The 19244-nt window shown below is 38.9% G+C and overlaps 2 long non-coding RNA genes across 2 annotated transcripts in view; one reads left to right on the forward strand and one right to left on the reverse strand.

The window, feature by feature from the left end:
- LOC148213763 (uncharacterized) overlaps positions 1-6213 on the reverse strand; it is a 35873-nt gene extending 29660 nt beyond the window's left edge. Inside the window, exon 1 of the long non-coding RNA XR_015793737.1 lies at positions 5699-6213. This is a non-coding gene — a long non-coding RNA (uncharacterized LOC148213763). The remainder of the gene's footprint in view (positions 1-5698) is intronic.
- LOC148213764 (uncharacterized) overlaps positions 1-18671 on the forward strand; it is a 36822-nt gene extending 18151 nt beyond the window's left edge. The window contains exons 2-3 of the long non-coding RNA XR_015793739.1: positions 12183-12249; positions 18642-18671. This is a non-coding gene — a long non-coding RNA (uncharacterized LOC148213764). The remainder of the gene's footprint in view (positions 1-12182; positions 12250-18641) is intronic.
- Positions 18672-19244: the final 573 nt, after the last annotated feature.

A 19244-nucleotide genomic window follows, 5' to 3' on the forward strand; every position in this document is an offset into this window, starting at 1 on the left:
GTCTTTCTCCATTTCCTTCCTGATTACTGTTTCATTCTGGTGTTCTCAGTTGAACAATTGGTTTGTTGCATACGTTATGTTATTATTTTGTTCCATTCACTAAGTTCAGGTTACTTCATCTTACTCTGAAATTAGAAAAAGTGTTCAATAAATAGTTCTTATATTGTCCTTAACATTGTGAAAAAATTACAATTCGCTACATTTAAAAGAATTGTTTCATAGTAAAGGAGCCAGTGTGGTATAATGGTTAAGGTATAGTAGTTAAGGTGCAGGAGTGGGGAGACCGAGGTTTGTTTGTTTGTTTATTATTTATTTATACATCACATTTATATAGCTGCCCATCTCACACAAACTGACTCTGGGCAGCATACAACAATTAAAATAAAATAACAAGTGAATAAAAACAGGCAGTATAAAAAGATAAAACATTATTATTAGAACAAAAAATCACAGATTTTAAAAAATAGATTTTAAGATATACAAACCCCATGGAGAGAGCAGAATATCAATTACAGTGGAGCCATCTAAGAATGATTTCTTTTAGCATAGCTCATCTTGAAAAATGTTATGATTTCTGGAATAATACTTATATTAGTCTGTTACAACAAGACAAGATAGACTCTTATAGCATCTTCAAATCTAGCACATTTATGATGGAGCTTTCATGGAGAACGGTCCACTCCAGCAGATGCAACATTACGATATTTGTTAATGTTTCTGGGCAATGGATACTGTTGCCTGAAAAAAAAGGATAACTATTTCTTCTAGTAAAAACCTACAGTTTGTGACATTGTTCAGAAATGCAGTGTCATCCAATATTGTTTCTTCAAATATAATGATAGTTGCTAGCCTCACTGGCTAAAAAAGGTGAATGCGCCAAGACAAGAAGAAAAAGTTCCAACAATGGCCACTGGTTATGATGAAGATGTGCTACTTCTAGGCCCTGGAACCTTGGCAACTTTAAGATGTGTGGACTTCAACTCCCAGAATTCCCCAGCCAGTTGAAGTCCACACATCTTAAAGTTGCCAAGGTTGAGAAACACTGTTCTAGAGATATCCTGCTCCTAAATTATCAGCTCCTGTGAGAACAGCAACAGGAAGAGATCACAGAGCTCTCCCTCTGCTTGTGGGCTTCCTGCAGAAAGTAAATAGAAAATGCAGTGCTCCAGCAGAGCTCTTTCTTTCTTAGAAATGAAGCAAACTAATCTCAGGTCTCAAACACACAAAACGGTTTAATCTTGGCCACAATTTATACTGGCCTCAATTTTTTTATTAAGCAAAAAGTGTGTGTTCAGTGATGGGGGAGAGACTTTTTTTTTCCTGTCATGTACAAAGTACATGAACAAAAGAACAAAAGATAAAGAAAAAGAAAAGCCTATTAGGCTTTTGCTATGTACAGAACACTGTTACATGCTTGAGTGTTACTGTATAAATTGATAGCCTTCAACAGTAATACAGACATGCTTCTGAAGTGAAACAAATGATTGTGTGGTTTGGTTGAAGTTGAACCTGGAAGAGCCCCCTGTTCTTCATTGTCTGACAGTGGCCTGAGAGTTTATGACACTTATACAGAAGGCATTGCTAGAACATAGTATCCAGTGTTCTACAGAACATCGTTTTCAATCTTCTTCCTCTTCTTCTTGCCTTTGAGTCTGCTTTGAATCCTGGCAACTGCCTGGACAAGTCCCTGCAGTTTTCTTGGCAAGATTTTCAGAAGGAGTTTGCATGGTCTCCTTCCTGGGGCTAGACTGGGTAACTGACCCAGGATCACCCAGCTGGCTTTGTGCCTAAGGTGGACTAGAACTCATGGTTTCCTGGTTTATAGCTTGGCGCCTTAACCACTACACCAAACTGGCTCTTTTCACCAAACTGGCTCTACAGATATGTTCAATGTTCTATAGATAAGAATAAGAATAAGAATAAGAATTCTTGTAGCAGCCTCATTCTCATACACAGACTTGGCACTTGTCTTCCCATCACATACAGTTTATCTAAAATACACTGCTTTGCCTGCTATATATTCAGTGAATGTCCTATTGGTTTATTCTGTGATAGCTTATTGTCTTCATTTTTTATTATAACCTAGGGACTTCGCAGGTGGGAAGGGGTAACCGTTTTTCTGAAAATAAAGTACTAATTGTTTTAAAATATGTTTTTGTTTGTAAAATTGCAGTAATTTAATCTGGTCTACACATAAACATTTCTCTTTATGTGGATATAGACAATCAATGTATCTCTCTCACTACCCAACTCAAAGATTTAACTTAATTAGGGAGCTGAATGCTGAAGAGTGACAAGCGAAGGTATTCAAATTTAATGAAAATTGTAGCAACACAACCTCCAAGGCTAAAACAGAGACAGGGAATTGTTAGAGACAAGGGACAGGAAGGTGGGTCTGGCTGTCATAAACAAAGCACATAAATGCTATGTACATTCTGGGCAAAGCAGTGACAAACTCTTGTGCCTCAAAAGTATAACCTGGCATTTGAGAATGGACAACCTATGATTCCAGAGCCACAAAAAGCCCTCAACATCTGTTTTTACAGCCTTTAGAGGGCATTCTGATCATATCTGCTGGAAAATAACAACATATTTTCCTGCCCTTTTAATCTGGGAAACAGATGAGAAGTGTAGTACAAGACCTAAAATAAGCATGTCACCATTTTTTAAAAAAGAACCCCCTGAAAATCACCTGCAACCAAGTCCTTCCCTCACCCTCCAACCTGTTAGCACATTGTTGGCCACAAAAAGGATGCCCAGCTGTAACTGTCTAAAAGGCCATGGAAACTGGACAGCCTATATATGGGGAACTTGCCTGTATTGAAAGGAGATACAGGCAAGTTCCTATAAAAACTTGCAGTGAATGGAAGAAAATGGCAATATCAAAAGATGTCTGAGAGGAGCAGTTTAGAGATAGAGATTAAACTCTCTGTTCTGTAGGAGGAAGTGAAGAAGCTTTGAAGTAAGTTCGAAAAATAAATAACAGGTGGTTGTTGTTACAAAAGAGAGGAAAAGGAGGGAAAATAAATATGGGTCGAACCATATATAAAATTAACAAGAGAGATGAATGAAAGAAAGCTTGGAGAAATTATGGTATATGTAAATATAAATGGAAAAGGAAAGAAGAGAAGTATAACAGTACTTTGTGAGGTATGTTAGAGATATAAAACATGAAGCCTTCTCTACTCAGAGCCCCTGATTATAAATCTCTGCCTATACCGAAAAGGCCAAGTTATGCTACTTCCAGATTGATTGATTGTTTATATGTCATCAAATCGGTGTTGTCTCTTAGCAATCACATTTTCTCTAGGATGATCTGCCCCTGACCTGGTCCTTCAGGTCTCCCAATAGTGCACGCATCACTATTATCCACCCATCTTGCTGCTGGTCCTCTTTTTCCTTCCACTTATTTCGACATTATAGACTTCTCCAGAGATCTGTGTCTTCACATGATGTGTACAAAGTATGATACTTCGAGCCTGGGCCTTGAGTGAGAACTCTGGTTTGTATATGTACTAGCCTTTTTTCTTAGGCTAAAAAGAAAAAGGAAGTGTGGGAGTTGTAAAGTTAGTATGGTGCATTAAGCTCCAGCTTCAGTAACAGAGGAGCAACAAATTATAGGGTAATGTTGGCTTTTTAAAATATATACAGAAAACTCTGCAGAGGGTTACATACTTTACTAGAAAACAGTTCTAATCCTTTTCAGTGTAATTTAGACTTCTTTTGAAAAACTGTCATTAAATTCCTGTAGATTCAAATAAAAGATAAGGAGAACTTATTATGCTTTGTCCAAATGTTTTCACACACTTTGAGATGGTGGTACTTTTCTGCCCCTCCCTGCCAGAATATAGAATTAGTGACCTCTTGTAACTGACCAAAAGTTAGAATCCTAGATCTGGCCCGCCAAGATCCAGACAAGCACCAGAGGGCAGAAAAGTGTTAGAGTTTTTCTGTATCTCTCTGCTGCCATCTAGTGGTCATCAAAGTTTTAGTAGCCTTAGCCAGGTGGGATGCCTTTTGACCAGGGTTCATATACATAGGAAGGGGATTAGCAAAAGAAAGGTTTTAGAAAAGGTGCTTTAGAAAAAGAATAAAATGCTGTTTCCAGTTCAAGCTTGCTTGTTTAGGAAGAAATAGCTTATCCCAGGAGTTAGTAAAACTATTGCTCACCTGAAGTAGCACTATAGAAATTCAGTGTAAATTGGCTCTTGCAAGCTGTCATCCCAACACTGACACTGGGAAGCTTCCTTTAAAAATATGCTATCAAGGATAATCTATGCCACCTACTGCATGCCGGGCCTCCTAGGAACACACTTTGCAAGTAATTCCTAGGCTATGAAAATGGCAAATACTTCCACCCTGCAGAGTCAATATTTCTTTATGCTCGGTGCTTAGTAAAATTTGCAGAACGGCCAGGATTCAATTACTTCTGTACTTATTTTATTGACTTTTTTTTAATTGGTCATTATTTTTGGATCAGATTTTCCAATAAGGATCTAGCTGTATTCACAAGGACATAGTAGATTAAAAAAACAAATATGTTGATATGTTTCTATTCTATCTTCCTGCAGTTGTGATTTTTTTTTTTAATATTTAATTTGATTCATGATTTGCTACTAATAGCAGAGAAATAGTCTGGAGCAGGATTGCTATGGAGGGAATAAAGATAATGCTGATCCCTCCTCAGAAGCTTGTAGTAAATGTCATGTATAGATGTGGTAGTATTCATATGCGATTGGGCAAATGCATATACAGTAAATGTGGAAGATAAAGCTTTCTCCCTTCCCTAACGAGCAGTATGGCAATTGATATATGCAGCAAGTTTGTATCTGTTGTGGTCCCATTCACCATTGTTTTTTGCAAAATCAGGAGACTCATCGGTTCCTCATCTCTGCTTTCTTAAATGGACTGTCTGATTCAGGGTAGCATAAAGATAAAGAATCATATGAAGGCTGAGTAAGGGTTTTAAAGTAGCATTTGCACAGCAGATTGAACAACACAGGAATTCCCTGTTCATGGTGTTATGAGCTTGCCCTCTGGAACATCATCTCCCCAGAGATCCATAAGGCCCTCAGCCTGATGTTGTTTTAGAAGTTTCTCCTGGTTAGGGTGGGTGGTAAACCCCCTATAATGTTAGTCTGAATCCCTCTTTTGTAGAAGTAAATAATTATTTTCCTTGTTTTATTGTTCATATTGTTTTTAAAGTTGCACAGTGCCCAGAGACTTTGTCGAGTTGGGTGGTTTTCTAAATTTCATAAATAAATAAATCTTCCCAACTATGGTGTACATGCAAGTATATAGTTTAAATGGTAATTATTTCTCAGTTTGCATATTTTTACACATGTGCTCTTTTTTAATCTCTTTTTTGGTACTGTGTAAGTGCCTACTTTGCTGTCACAGTGTGAGATAAATGGGTATATAAGCTCTGCATGGCAGGAGATATGTACAAATATTATTTTAAAGAAAAGGGTATCTGTTTAGATCTAGTGGAATTTAAAACAATAGCAACTGATACTGTATTCATAATAATGAATTTAGCTTTACAAACAGAGCAGGGAATTTGATAATAGGATAGTGAAAACCTCTCATCTATAAAAGATGTCTAAACACAGAGTATCACAAAAGCATTCAGACTATGTCCTCTAAGAATAGTATAGGCTATTTAGATTTATTAATAATCATTTTCATGGAGACTCACCCATTTTAGCCAACGACCTTGAATGCAGAGTTCAAGACTACCAGGCAGTTATTCTTCCAGAAGTAGGAGAAGGAACAATCATAGGCAAACCAGATATCTCTATTCCTGACTCAGCATGAAGTGCTGCTATAATGTGCTGATTCCATTTTCTTAGGAAGTCAGTTTGTTCTGCCAGGCAGGGGCTTTCTTACTCTACAGAACTGATGTTCAAAGTGAACACTCTTGTCCACACATCCAAACTCAAAAGAAAAGCTGGCATTGCTGTAATGACAGACCAGGTTCTGTCAGGTCTGAACACCTTTGAGAGTTCTGAGGCTAATTTGGCAAAATCAGGTTCATGCTTAATGTAGTTAAGTAGTGAATAAAACACCAGAGGTAGTCTAAATATCAGAATACCCACTAGACAGCCTGGAGAATTCAACTGGATTCAATACGCCAAAGGATATTTGGGGGAAGATAGGTTTAAATATTGGATAATCAGATTCCCAGCTGCTATCTCTGAGTACCATGCAGGATTTGAGGTATTGAGCACCATATGCGGTAACTGAGTATCTGCCAGTTTGCACAGGAAAATCAGAAATAGAACAGACTGGTCATTTCCAGTCATCACCTCTTCTTACTGAAAGGACTGCAATAACAAGCCAAGATGATTCAAGTACTCACTTGTATTTTTATTGCTTCTTCAGCAGGCGATACTAGTATCTGCCAGTACAGGAGAACAAGTTTTGCCAAGCAATGATCAGACATGAGAATTCATTCTTAAGATTACAAAGCAGAGAATCCCTAGCCCTTGGCCCTGGATGATTGTGGGCTTATCCACAGAGCTGAAAGAAAGTGCTTTCCTACTTTGGTACAAAAAGTGCTGACCCCATAGCCTACCTCTTACCACACTTCAGCAGTGACGCTGGTTGTGCTGCTGCCTCTGACAATAATCTGGGGCAGTTTCAGGGCAGTGAGTGGTGACTTCCCAGCTGGTGGTACAAGGTAAGCAGCATCTTGTGTAGAGTCCTCCCACTCCTCCCTGGCCAACTCTGAACAAGGTGGCTCCGCTACGTGGAGTGCCATTTGTCTTCTTTTAGGTGCTAGAAATCATATGAGGACTTTTTAAGGATAGAACTTGAAAAGTCATCGTGTGATTTCAGCACTTGGAAGAAGAGAAGTGCTACCATGAAAACAAGCAAATGTATAGGAGGCACTTTGAAATGTGCACCAATTCTGATCAGAGCACTGGGATGTAGAAAGAGGAAAGTACATGGCTGTTCCTTGCAAAAAAAGAGAGGAAAAGTGAACGGGCAGCTTTATTACAACCATTTGTGAGAAATGGTTACATTGACTCTGAATATGGTAAGGGGAAGAACCTATGCCCTTTACTGAACCACAACTCCAAGCAACTCAGTATTGGCTGTGCTGGCTGAGGCATCTGGTAATTGTAATTCATGAATATCTTGAAAGCCAAGTGTTGCCTAGGCCTAGTGTAGCATAACAAACAAGTAGACTTAACTCATTTTAATCACATATATCTCTCTTTCCTTTCTACCATCTTTCATTACATGCTTACAGAAAAGAGTTTCAGTAATATAATATCAAACATCTATCCAGAATGTTAACAGAATTATGTATTTAGAAGAGAAGATTACTTTGAATATTAAATACTATAAACATTTTATAAACGCCACCCAGAGCCGCTTTCCGAGATGGGTGGCCATAGAAATCAAACAAACAAACAAATTTAAGCACTCATCAAACACATAAGAAATAACTTTTTAAAATATCAGATCAAACAAACACTTAAAAATTGACCTGTTAGGCTATCTATCCGAGCAGATATTTTTAACATTTTAGTTCTATTAACATATGTTTGAAAATCATTTTTAATTAGCTGCATTGCCAAAAAGCTGAACAGGAGATGTCCAGGTTTAGATTTACACATGGTGTAGTATACTTACTTTTTATATTTAAATTAAAAAAAAAAACCTTTATGTCTGCTTTTATAACATGCTGAAGAATATGTTTTGATGATACAAATAATAAAGTAAAATAATCTAGGTTTTTAAAAAGTCAAAGCTGCAATAACATAGAGACTTGGATTACGTTTATTGAGGTTCACAGGACTTTCTTCTTATCTGGCATTCATAAAACTGGCCAGGAAGAGATTTGAAATTCCTGAAAATCATTTATGCATCAAAAAGTGAGGAAAAATTATTAAGCTACAGCTTCTGCCCTAATTTTTGGACCATAAAAACAGCAATGATAGTGTGTAACTACATAGGTCATTCATTCTCCAGTCTACGAAAATGTATACTGTAATACTTTTTTGATCTCTAAGATGCCACATGAGATTGTTGCTTTTGTTGCCACAGACCACCAGAACTTTCCATCTGGAAGGGATGGAGTATCCTTCTTGAAATGTATAACACAATGTGTAAAAGCTGCAAAGTTGTAGATGACAGTGTGTAATGAATACAGTACTGTAGAACAAAAGAAATGCTGGAAGAGCACACACTACTTACTCCATGAATAGGAAAGAACTTGCTCCATGAATAGGAAAAAGGGAGCTGCAACAATGAGATGTTTGCTTATAGAAAATATTTCAAAGTATTCCAGAAAGAGTTAATCAAACAAAGCTCAAAGTTCACAAAGACGGTCATAATAACATGAATAATACTAGTTCATATTCCACCTTTCATCATTATGGAAGAATATTGTCTTTAGGGAATAGTTGTGAATAGCCCTATTTATTACATTTTAAAGTGGGCTAAAACAATTCAAGGTAATTATGCTTGCAATTTTATATGCCCCTCTTTTGACACTACTACTATATCTCAATATTATATTTTTTTCCACTATCTGGTTTCTTGCCAGATGTCTTGAATGTAAGAAATGAAATAAAATCTGAAGTGGAAGGAACATAGAGATGGTTATTATTCTGTAACTAAGAAACTCAGATTTAAATTTTATATATACTGTAACAAGAACTTCATACTCATGGTTAAGCCACTCTTATCTCCTCTTCTTCAAATGTGTATTTAAAAGCAAAAAAGAAAACCTGTTGTACTTTATTAATGCTTTTGAAGGCCAATAAATTTGTGTGACTTAAATTTTCTGGAATGCTCTTATTTATTTACTTTATTTATGCAATTTCTATAGCCACCCATCTCAATCCAAGTGACTCTTAGATTGGACACAATATTTTGGTGCAGCAGTGAATGTGTATTTTGGGTACACTTCCAGGAGTATACTGATTTCAGTCATTCATTCATTCATCCATTCATAAGATTTGGATTTCGGTCTGTAGCACAATCTTCTTTGGTGGTCTCAAGGAATATATATGTCTCTGTATGTGTGTGTGTGTGTGTGTGTGTACATATATATGTATATACATACAACACACACATATACAGAGTATATATTCTGTATATAATAATATATATTCCATGGAAAGTGGAAAGTAAAGGCCAAAGTGGTCCCAGTGGTGGTAGAAGCACTAGGGGCTGTGACTTCTAAGCTGGGAGAGTGGCTCCAACAGATCCCAGGAACAACATCAGAACTCTCTGTCCAGAAGAGTGCAGTGCTAGGAACAGCTAAGATACCACGCAGAACCCTCAAATTCCCAGGCCTCTGGTAGAGGACCCAAGGTTGAGGAAGACACATATTGCCCATAGGGGTAGAGGGGATTATATATAAATTCTCTATGTGTGTGTGTGTCAATATGTATACATACATACACATACACATATACATATACACACCATTTAGATCAACATAAAAGGATCAAATCAAAATTAACAAAAATGTATAGAAAACTACAACTTTTAAAATAATGGTGAATTTCACTAAAAGCGACTTAAAAAGCCAGGTTTCACTTAGTGACCACTTTGCTTAATGACCAAATTGCCCATCTCAATTGTGGTCACTAAATGAGGACTACCTGTAGAGTCTTTTGCTCTGTCATTTTTTTTCTTATATTTTATAACTATTTGATATGGAAATTCTTATGGATCTGTGGCTGCAATAAATTGACTGGTTAGGCAATTAGCTGAACACATCATGTTTATATATGTATAACCACACACACACATAGATACACAGGTCTGTAAAAAAGTATTTGCTAACACAGAGAGATATAGTTCTATGAAAAAATATTTACCCCCTTTTGGATTGTTCTGCATTTTTGCACAGTTTTACCAAGGAATATTATCAGAATTTCATGTGGGTCCTACTGATACACAGTATAGAAGGAGTTGAGTAAACAAGACATCAAAATTTCGTGATGTTTCATTTATTTTGTAAAAAGTCATCCAATGTGTTCTGCCTGTGTGAAGAAGCAATCACCTCCTCTCCCAATTCAATCAATTCAGTTAAGAGATAACATGGGGCAGTAGTGTGAATACTTAATTAATCAATTAGGGCTGATTTGGTCCAGGGCAGCTCTGTATAAATTTTACAAACTTTGGTTCTCCTCATCGCAGTGAAATTCTCACCACACTTATAAGATTTTCTGATTTTCACAGAATTGTGTGTGTACATGCACTAACATGCAGCTTATGAGTACTGAATATTTTTGAAGGAGCTCAGTAAAGGGTCTTCTTAGTTCATGAAGTAATTGCCAAGGAAGGCTGGACTAGCCCTGTCCCCAAAGAGTTATTTATACTTAGTTCCCAAGCTGACATAAATATGTTTTAATTGGTTAAGCACTGAAGTACATGATCTTTTGGGGGTGAAAGACTATAGACCTTTGAATGATATGCCTGAGTTTACATTGTCCAAAAATGGGCTAGGCTTGGGCAGTGCAAAAATTAAATTTGATTTAATTTAAAATTAAATTAACTACACACAATTAATATATGATTATTCTGTATGTGTCTTGCAATTTCACTTCAATCATGTTAAAGATTATTATAAGCTGGTGCCTTTTGGAAAACCCTGGTTGTTTTTATCAGTACTGCTGATCTTTAACATTTCTGTTAAACCAGCTTCTAAACATGTGATATGAAAACAGCATTGCTATTGCTTTCTGAGAAATTCTATTTTGACCATTGAGATTTATATTTATTATGGAGAATGTACTTTCAAAGACTATAACTATCCAAAATGCCTTGGATACTGCAGCACTGCAACATTATTCCTACTTAGAAGAAGTAACAAGATGATTTTGTCAGAAGTTTAGGGCACATAGTACATTATGACCAAATCATCCTGATTTGTTCTCCAAAGCAAGGTGGCAAAACTAATATGCTTGCTGAACTTTGCCTACAATGTCTGTGTGCAAAGCACTTAGTTTCATGAGAAGTATTAACAACTTGAATTAAATTAGGTAATTAATAGACTATCAGAGGATGGATAACCATAGCCAGGTTATTCCTATCTAGGAAAGATCATAGCTGTAAAAAGTATTCCAGAGTCACTGAGATCACTTGCCTTCTAGTGACAATTTAGGATGAAAATACACTTCCTACTGCTTCTGCGGTTTGTCCAGCTCCATCCAGAACAGCGCCTCCATTTTGTAATGATCCAGCTTCAAGTTATTAGTCCTAATCTGGCCCACTGTCAACCCAAATATATGATATTCCATGTGCCTTATGCTATTTTAATACTAGGCAACATGTTTGAGATCCTGTAAAGGACAAAATCAAAGGTAAAGTGTAGCCAAACTGAAAGCCATCACCAAAGTAATTTCCATTCTATTCTATAACTGATCATGGATTTAGACAAACAAAATGAATCCCCACCACCACCACACACACACTTATTGTGTTTTGCTATTTTTCTTTCTTCACATTTGGCCAATATATAGCTAATAAAATATGAAATCAGCATTTGTCATGTGCCAGTTCCACCCCTTCCTGCGCTGGGAGGCACAATTCATGGTTATTCACGCTGTAGTCATCTCCTGGGTGGATTACTGCAATGCCAGTCAAAATTTATTCACAGTCCAAAACCAAACACAATAAAAGATCAGCATACAGTACAAGAACTCTAAAAAGGAATTTTAAAATTGCAAGGAAATCCTAAAGCAATTAACAGCTAACAATTAATAGCATGAAGGAGGAATCTGTAATGGGCTATGAGAATAACCTTGAGAGACAGGCGGAAGAACCGCAGCCTGGACAATGGTCTGATAAGAGAAATCTGAGTGCAAAGGAGGGAGGGGGTAGAGAAACCATCTAAGAAGGGACCCTCCCTAGTTTTCTGGAAAGTAAAGGCAAGGGAGGAGAGAAGTGGCAGCTGACGTTTGGAACTTCATCCCCCTGAGGTAAGGTTGGTCCCAACCCTTATGGCTTCCCAGAAAGCCCTCAAAATGTGTTTTTTTCATCAGGTCTGGATATCCCTGGCAGCAGGGAGCCCATGCATTGGCCACACCATGTGTAACAGTCTGATATTAACCCTCTTGTGATATCGTTCTTATTTATGTTTAATTATTTAAATGTTTTAAGTGGTTTTATAATATGTTTTAACTGTTGGCTTTACTGTATGCTGCCCACAGTATCTTCCAAGTAGAGTTTTATGTTACTTGACTGGCTACTCTCATAGTGGCAACTATTGGTGAATTGGTGAGTCCCCATGGGATTGCTTTTTTATTATTATTAACGCATCTTATTATTTGCATGCCGCCTTCTTATCACCTAAGTTCCCAAATGTGCCCACTAACCTAAAATGATAGCCCTGCAAATTATTGATACATCCATATTGTCAGCCTTCCAGTATTAATTTATTTAATAAATGTATAGGCTGCCCGTCTCATATAGGTGACTATGGGCAGAAGGAAAAACAATAAAAAACACCAGAATTAAAAACAACAGAAAGAACATAAAAATAGCAGCTGAGAACACTCATAAACAGTCAAACTAACCATGACATGGGCTTAACCATGCTGTCAGGGCCCCAGGCTCAATAGCAAAGCCAGGTTTTTAGTGCCTTGCGAAAGGCCAGCAGGGTCAGGGCAATCTCTATTTCTACGGGGATGATGTTCCAGAAACTGTATGCCTTTGTATGTACAGCTATGAAAAAGAAAAGTACTGAAGCTAAGGTCTACGGAGCCCAGACTAAATGTCCTTGTGTATAAAAAATACAGCACCGCATTTGGTTGCTTTGGACATTTTATTATGAAAAAATTAGAGTATGCATGGAACAAATCAATTAGCCAGTCTGTGCATTCCGCCTGGCAGACCATTTGCTGTTCTGCCTGAAAAAGAGAAAACAAAACCTGGGGGATTCAAGGTACACAATACTGGCATTGCTTTTTAAACACTTGGAGGAGAAGCATCAGCAAGGGAAGTGGCAAAAAATCAGACCAGTGGCCACAACCACACAATTGAAGCCCTGGCCTTTTTTAATCTGCTTTACATGTGAAACACATGTAAGAAAGGCAAGGCTTCAATCATATCTATGGGGCCCCACACTGACTTCTCTGACCTTCCCCTATGAATACCCCTGACTTTTCTGAAAAGAGAGGTACAGTTAAAAAGTACTGTAGTCCTGCTACTGTGCCAAAATCTGACCTCCAATTTCTGGGCAATTTTCTTTCCCTCTGAGAAAGGCTCCTGTTTTTCCCACCTCATTCTCACTTGGAATACTCTCCCCTTAGCTTGCAATTTATTTGGGTGGTATTTTGAAGTTTACTTTGTGGTTGCGACAAGGCAGAGGGTTCTGTTGCTAGTCCTCTCTCTGCAGCCTTCCTTGGTTGTCCATGCTTCCTGATCAGAATAAGCAGAAAGTGAATGATATAGCCAAGATCTGCAGGGATCAGACCAGCAGGTTGCCACAGATGAAAAGGGAAGCAGACTTTTAGCATAGTATTAGACAACCCATGGCCCACTGGGTCATTGTTTCAGAGATATTTCCTTACCTAAACAGAGAAACAGAATGACCAAGGACAAAAAAGCAGTGAGAGTGTGAGCAACTTATGACTTGCTGCCAGTTTCTCCATGGACTTTGCTTGTGGAAAGCTGACAGGAAGTGTCATAAATCTTCCTTCCTTCCTTCCTTCCTTCCTTCCTTCCTTCCTTCCTTCCTTCCTTCCTTCCTTCCTTCCTTCCTTCCTTCCTTCCTTCCTTCCTTCCTTCCTTCTGCCTGCCCTCATTTCCACATATAATATAGGTTTGCACCATTTGGCTTCCCCTCACAACCTTCAGGAGAGCCCTGGTTAAGCCTCCTCCTCTCCTCCTAGGCTGACCCATGAAACTGCCTGCCATTTTGCTGGGGGAGGTGAAACAAAGGAAGCCACAGACCACGAGGAAAACTGTACTCCCACTCCCCATTCTGGTGTGTTCCCAAGGGAACTGGTGCCCTCCAGCCAGCCCTACCTCACCAGCAGGCATCCAAGTGACTCCCTCATCTTTCCCTCAATGCCCACCGCCTTTAAGAGATTTCAGATTTCTGCCTTGTTTCCAAAGCAGCCAATTGCCACTCACCCGTCAGGCCTTACTGCTAGCTGATTGGGCACAGGGACAGAGGGAGGAGGGAAAGAGGTTGGAGATATGCCCATAACGATCACATGTCCTGGACTGACTGTTGTGGGACAGCGGCACAGCAGGGAAGCAGTCACATATTTCCCAAATTTCAATCCCACAGGAGTAATGGGGCCCAGATTTTGGATGCATTCTGTAAGTTACCCCATTTGAGGTACCTTGGTTCAAAAATTGTTGCCCTACGACGCAGTTACCAGTTAAGGTTACAGATATGAGAGTTTTAGTAGTATATAGATTTCTTGGAAGGTTGGGTTTTTTTGTGGGGGGGAGGGAATATTCTAGTTCATTAAAAAAATACTATTAAGGATGGGAGGAGAGGCTGTGGGGATTTATTTTGCCAGTAAATTATGTCAAGAAGATCTATAGAAAGTATACAGACAATAACAATAATTGCAAATGGAAGTGGAGAAAAGCTGATGAGAAAGATAGTTAAAAGTAGCAACTCCCTTGAAATCTGAATTGGATAAGCCTTTAAAGAATCTACAGAGAATGAAGTCACAGGGGAAAAAGACAATGATATCTATCCCTTGGAGAAAAGTATCACTTTTGTATAAATTAAAAATACATTTTTGAGGTGGTATCCTTCAAAAAAAGTCCTTCAGGGAAATGAATGGATTAGTTTTGCTTCTCCTTAAGGAATACATGATCAGTATATTTGAACCAGAAAGAAAATTCCTTAAGCTTGTATTTAAAGGTGACTTATTAATTAATTAATTATTCAAATTTATATGGCTGCCCATCTCAAACAAGTGACTGGGAGGCATACCACAGAGCTAAAAAACAATTTATACAAAATTTTATTATTATGGTTGATCGCTCAATCAGCCAGATATTTATAGACTGGATTTGGCATTTTTATCCAACTATCAAGTCCTTTCCAAGGACCTGGGATAGGCAGTTGTTTGATGGTGTTAAAGGTATCATTGCAGGATATAAGCTGTTCCAAGTAAAGCTGCCTTTTGCAATTGACTGATAGTGATTTTGTCAATGCTGGTGGTCTTCAAGTGTGTTCCAGATGTTTTGGGATTGCACCTAAGACACCTATAACTCTTGGTACTATCTTCACTTTCTTTTGCCATAGTTGTTCTACTTCTATTTGCAGGTCTTTATATTTTGTGATTTTCTCCAATTCTTTCTCTTCTATTCTGATACCTCCAGGTATTGCAATGTCCACTATCCAGACTTTTTTGTCTTTCTTATCAACAACTGTTAAGTTTGAGGTGTTGTGTGGCAGGTGCTTGTCTGTTTGAATTCTAAAGTCTCAGAGCACTTTATCTTCTTAATTTTCTATTACTTAGTCTGTTTTGTGGTTCCACTAGTTTTTGCTTGCAGGCAAATGGTATTTCTTGCAGATATTCCAATGTGCCATTGTTGCTACTTTGCCATGCCGTTGTTCGTAGTCAGTCTGTGCAATCTTCTTGCAGCAGCTAACTAGGTGGTCCACTGTTTCTTCAGCTTCTTTGCAAAGGCAGCATTTGCTGTCTGTTGCTGTCTTCTCAATTCTGGCTTTGTATGCGTTTGTTCTTAAGGCTTGGTCTTCTACAGCTAGAATCAGCCCTTCTGTCTCTTTCATCAACTTTCCTGCTCTTAGCCATTGCCAGGTCTTGTTGTTATCTGCTTTGCCTGCTAGTTTTTTTGTATACTGGCCATGTAATACTTTGCTTTGCCATATCTCTTTTTTATTCTCCATTTGGTCTTTCTTATAGGCCGGTTTGGTCTCTTTGGTATTCAGTAAGCCTTCATGGTGTACTAGCTTCAGTGCATCTTCTTCACTGTCTTTCAGATATTCTTCTAATGCCCTTTCTTCTTCTTCTTCTTCTTCTTCTTCTTCTTCTTCTTCTTCTTCTTCTTCTTCTTCTTCTTCTTCTTCTTCTTCTTCTTCTTCTTCTTCTTCTTCTTCTTCTATTATTATTATTATTATTATTATTAAAATTTTAAACCATAAAAAAGCACAAAATTAAAAAGAGAAGAAAGAGAAATATTGGGTGAAGAACAGATGTTAATAACAGTGGAGCCATCTCAATATTTCACCAGTCCCCTGAGGTCCCCAGGCTTGATGGCACAACAGGTTTTATGGGACTTCCAGAAAGTCAAAAGGGATGAAGCCAGTTTCACTTCAGGGGCCAAGATATTCCATAAAGTGGCGCCACAGAAGAAAAGGCCCACCACCTAGGACCTGCCAAATATAGCTGATTTTGACCTTTAATACCCCTAGCCAATGGGATCTACAGCCTTTTTGCTGAATCTGGTGGGAAGGGCAGATCTAATCAGGGAGAGGTGGTGCCTCAGATAACCCAGTCCCATGTAGGGCTTTAAAGGTCAAAATCAGCACCTTGAATTGGACCCAGGAACAGACTGGTAATCAATGCAGCTGGTGGAGCAAAGGTGCAATGTGTGTTCTTCTACAAACACACATAACTGCCTGCGCCCCTGCATTTTGCACCAGCTGAAGCTTCTGGATACACTTCAAGGGCAGCCCCATGTATAGCGCATTATAGTAGTCCAACTGGGAGGTGACTAGGGCATGACCATGAGTTGAGCCCCTCAATTTAGGAATGGGTGCAACTAGCACCCAATACAAAGTTTAACAAAGACCCTCCTAGCCACGACTGCCACCTGCTCTTTGAGCAGGAGTCATGAGTCTAGGAGGATCCCCAGATTATGCACAGGGTCTGTTTGAAGCAGTGCAACCCTAACCAGCATAAAAGATGGCATGGTCATAGAACCAGCGGGCCCATGCCAGAGATCATCCAAAAGTGCAACCAATGCCATTTCTGCTCCCGTACCTGGATTCTGAATCCTGAATCCTCTGAAGCTCTTGTGCAACCACTTTCCCAACCACCTTCCACAAAAAGGGGAGGTTGGATACTGGACAAAAATTGTCCAGTATAGTGGGATCCAACAATGGCTTCTTAAGGGGTGGTTGAACCAAGACCTCTTTAAGAGGTAAAGGAACAAACCCCTCACTCAAAGAAGAATTCACCACCGCTAGAACCCATTCACACAACACCCCCCGGGCCACTTTAATAAGCCAGGAGGGGCATGGATCTAAAGAGCAGGTGGCTGAGCTCACAATCCTAAGGACCCTGTCCACTTCATCAGGCCCAACAGGTTCAAACTGTTCCCAGATAACTGGGCAAGACTCTTCCTTAAGCTTCTTCTCCAGACCTGCAACAAGGCCAGCATCCAGCTGCAAGTGAATTCGAGTGACTTTGACAGATATTGAACAAATTCTCCATGTGCCCCTGCAAGAGGTTCTCCAAGCCCCCTCTACCCAACAGGGCACATGCTGCATCAGCAAAGCAACCTTGAAGCAACATGCGCACCACCTCCATTTATAGACTGAGAGCAAAATGGCCCTGTGAAAGGAAAGACATGGATATTGCAAAGCCCCTTATGTATATTGGCATTACTTCATAAGTGCTACTTCTTTTTTCTTTTAGAATAGTGAGAGCTACCCATTCTGAGGTGTTGTCAGTCTCCAACGAAATGACTGGGTTCTCACATTGCATTAAGCCATAATCTGATTTTGCTTTTACTTAATGTTGTGCAAGGTAATTATGTGAGGAACCGTCTCGCCCCGGTTATTTCAGCCCGCCCCACTCGGTCCAGCAGAAGGGGAAGGTTGCAGACCCCACCAGTCAAGGAATTTCGATTGGTGGGGTCTAGACAGAGGGCCTTTTCTGCTGTGGCTCCCGCCCTATGGAACATCTTGCCTCCCGAGGTCCGGTGTGCCCCCTCCTCTTGGCCTTCAGAAAAGGGGTTAAAACCTGGCTCTGCCAGAAGGCCTGGGGGCCGGATGGGGGCTTGCATCTGTGGAGATGGCTGATGGGGTGATGGGTTTGGTTTCCCCCCCACCACCACCATCTTGAAGGTTTTAAGGCTAAAAATTACAAGGGGGGGGTTTAGGATTTTTAATGTATGTTTGTATTTTTAATTATTTATGGATTTTAGCCATTGTTGGAGGGATTGACGTTTTTTCCTTTTTTGTTATTGTGAGCCGCCCAGAGTCACCCATTGGGGGAGATGGGTGGCATACAAGTTTAACAATAAATAAATAAATAAATAAATAACCCATCTAAAACAGGGTTTATGCTCCATGAATAAACTCCAAACCATATTCAGCTATGGTTTGTTCATAATGATTCCATCACATTGTAAATAAAATAAGTCTCCTCTGGGAAGGAATACACACACACACTTGTTCTCCATATAACTGAAATGGGTTTGTTTAAATTGCACACAATGTTTTGACACAGCATTACAAAAGGGGAGGTAGCAGAAATCCTTAACTGTTTAGGTCCATGAATGCATGCTTTGAGAGCACAATCCCCTTTTTGGCTTGCTCTTGTCTCCTCTAACTATGATCCTTGCATGGCATATGTAGGCTGTTTATTCTGCCACTGGTATCTATAAGACATTACAAATATGTTCACCAGCCACATGAACAAACTCCTGATTTTCTCACAATCTAGGCTTCCCCAGTTATGGAGTTCCAGGCACATGTTTGAAGACGAAACATATTTAGAAAAGGTAACTTGAGCAAGAATGAGTTGGAGTGGAAAGGAAAGCTAAAGAAGGCCTTAAGTGTCTCATATGTCTTTTTAATGCACTGCTTTTCCAGAATTGCTGTTCCTAAACCTGCTTGTCCACATTTCCATGTGATGTGTACTCTACTTGCATGAAATGTTATCAGATGCCAACAGATGGCAGTAGAAATAACAGGAAACTTAGCCCTAGAAGTACAGATTTTTAGAGTAAAAAAACAGCACGTAGGCAACATATTCTATTGTCTGCCAGTAAATAATATTTGGCAGATGCTACAATGGCTAACAAATACAGATTACGTAGCATTTGACTAATGCTATGTTTGGAAAACAGGTTAATGATGTTTTTTAGATTACCACATCTGTATAGAAAACAAAAGCATAGCATGCTAGTTGACAGTTTCTGCAATCCGCTTAAAACAACAGTGATCAGTTTTAAGAAAGGTTTGTTCCTAACTAGAATCGTGTAGTGCAAATATGCTTTTCATATGGATTAAATTTTTAAAATAAGGTTATGATAAGCAATTTTCT

Source organism: Python bivittatus, unplaced genomic scaffold (assembly GCF_059951505.1).
Source record: "Python bivittatus isolate LINGU-HERP-01145 unplaced genomic scaffold, Pbiv_v1 ctg000850_np1212, whole genome shotgun sequence".
Lineage (NCBI taxonomy): Eukaryota > Metazoa > Chordata > Lepidosauria > Squamata > Pythonidae > Python > Python bivittatus.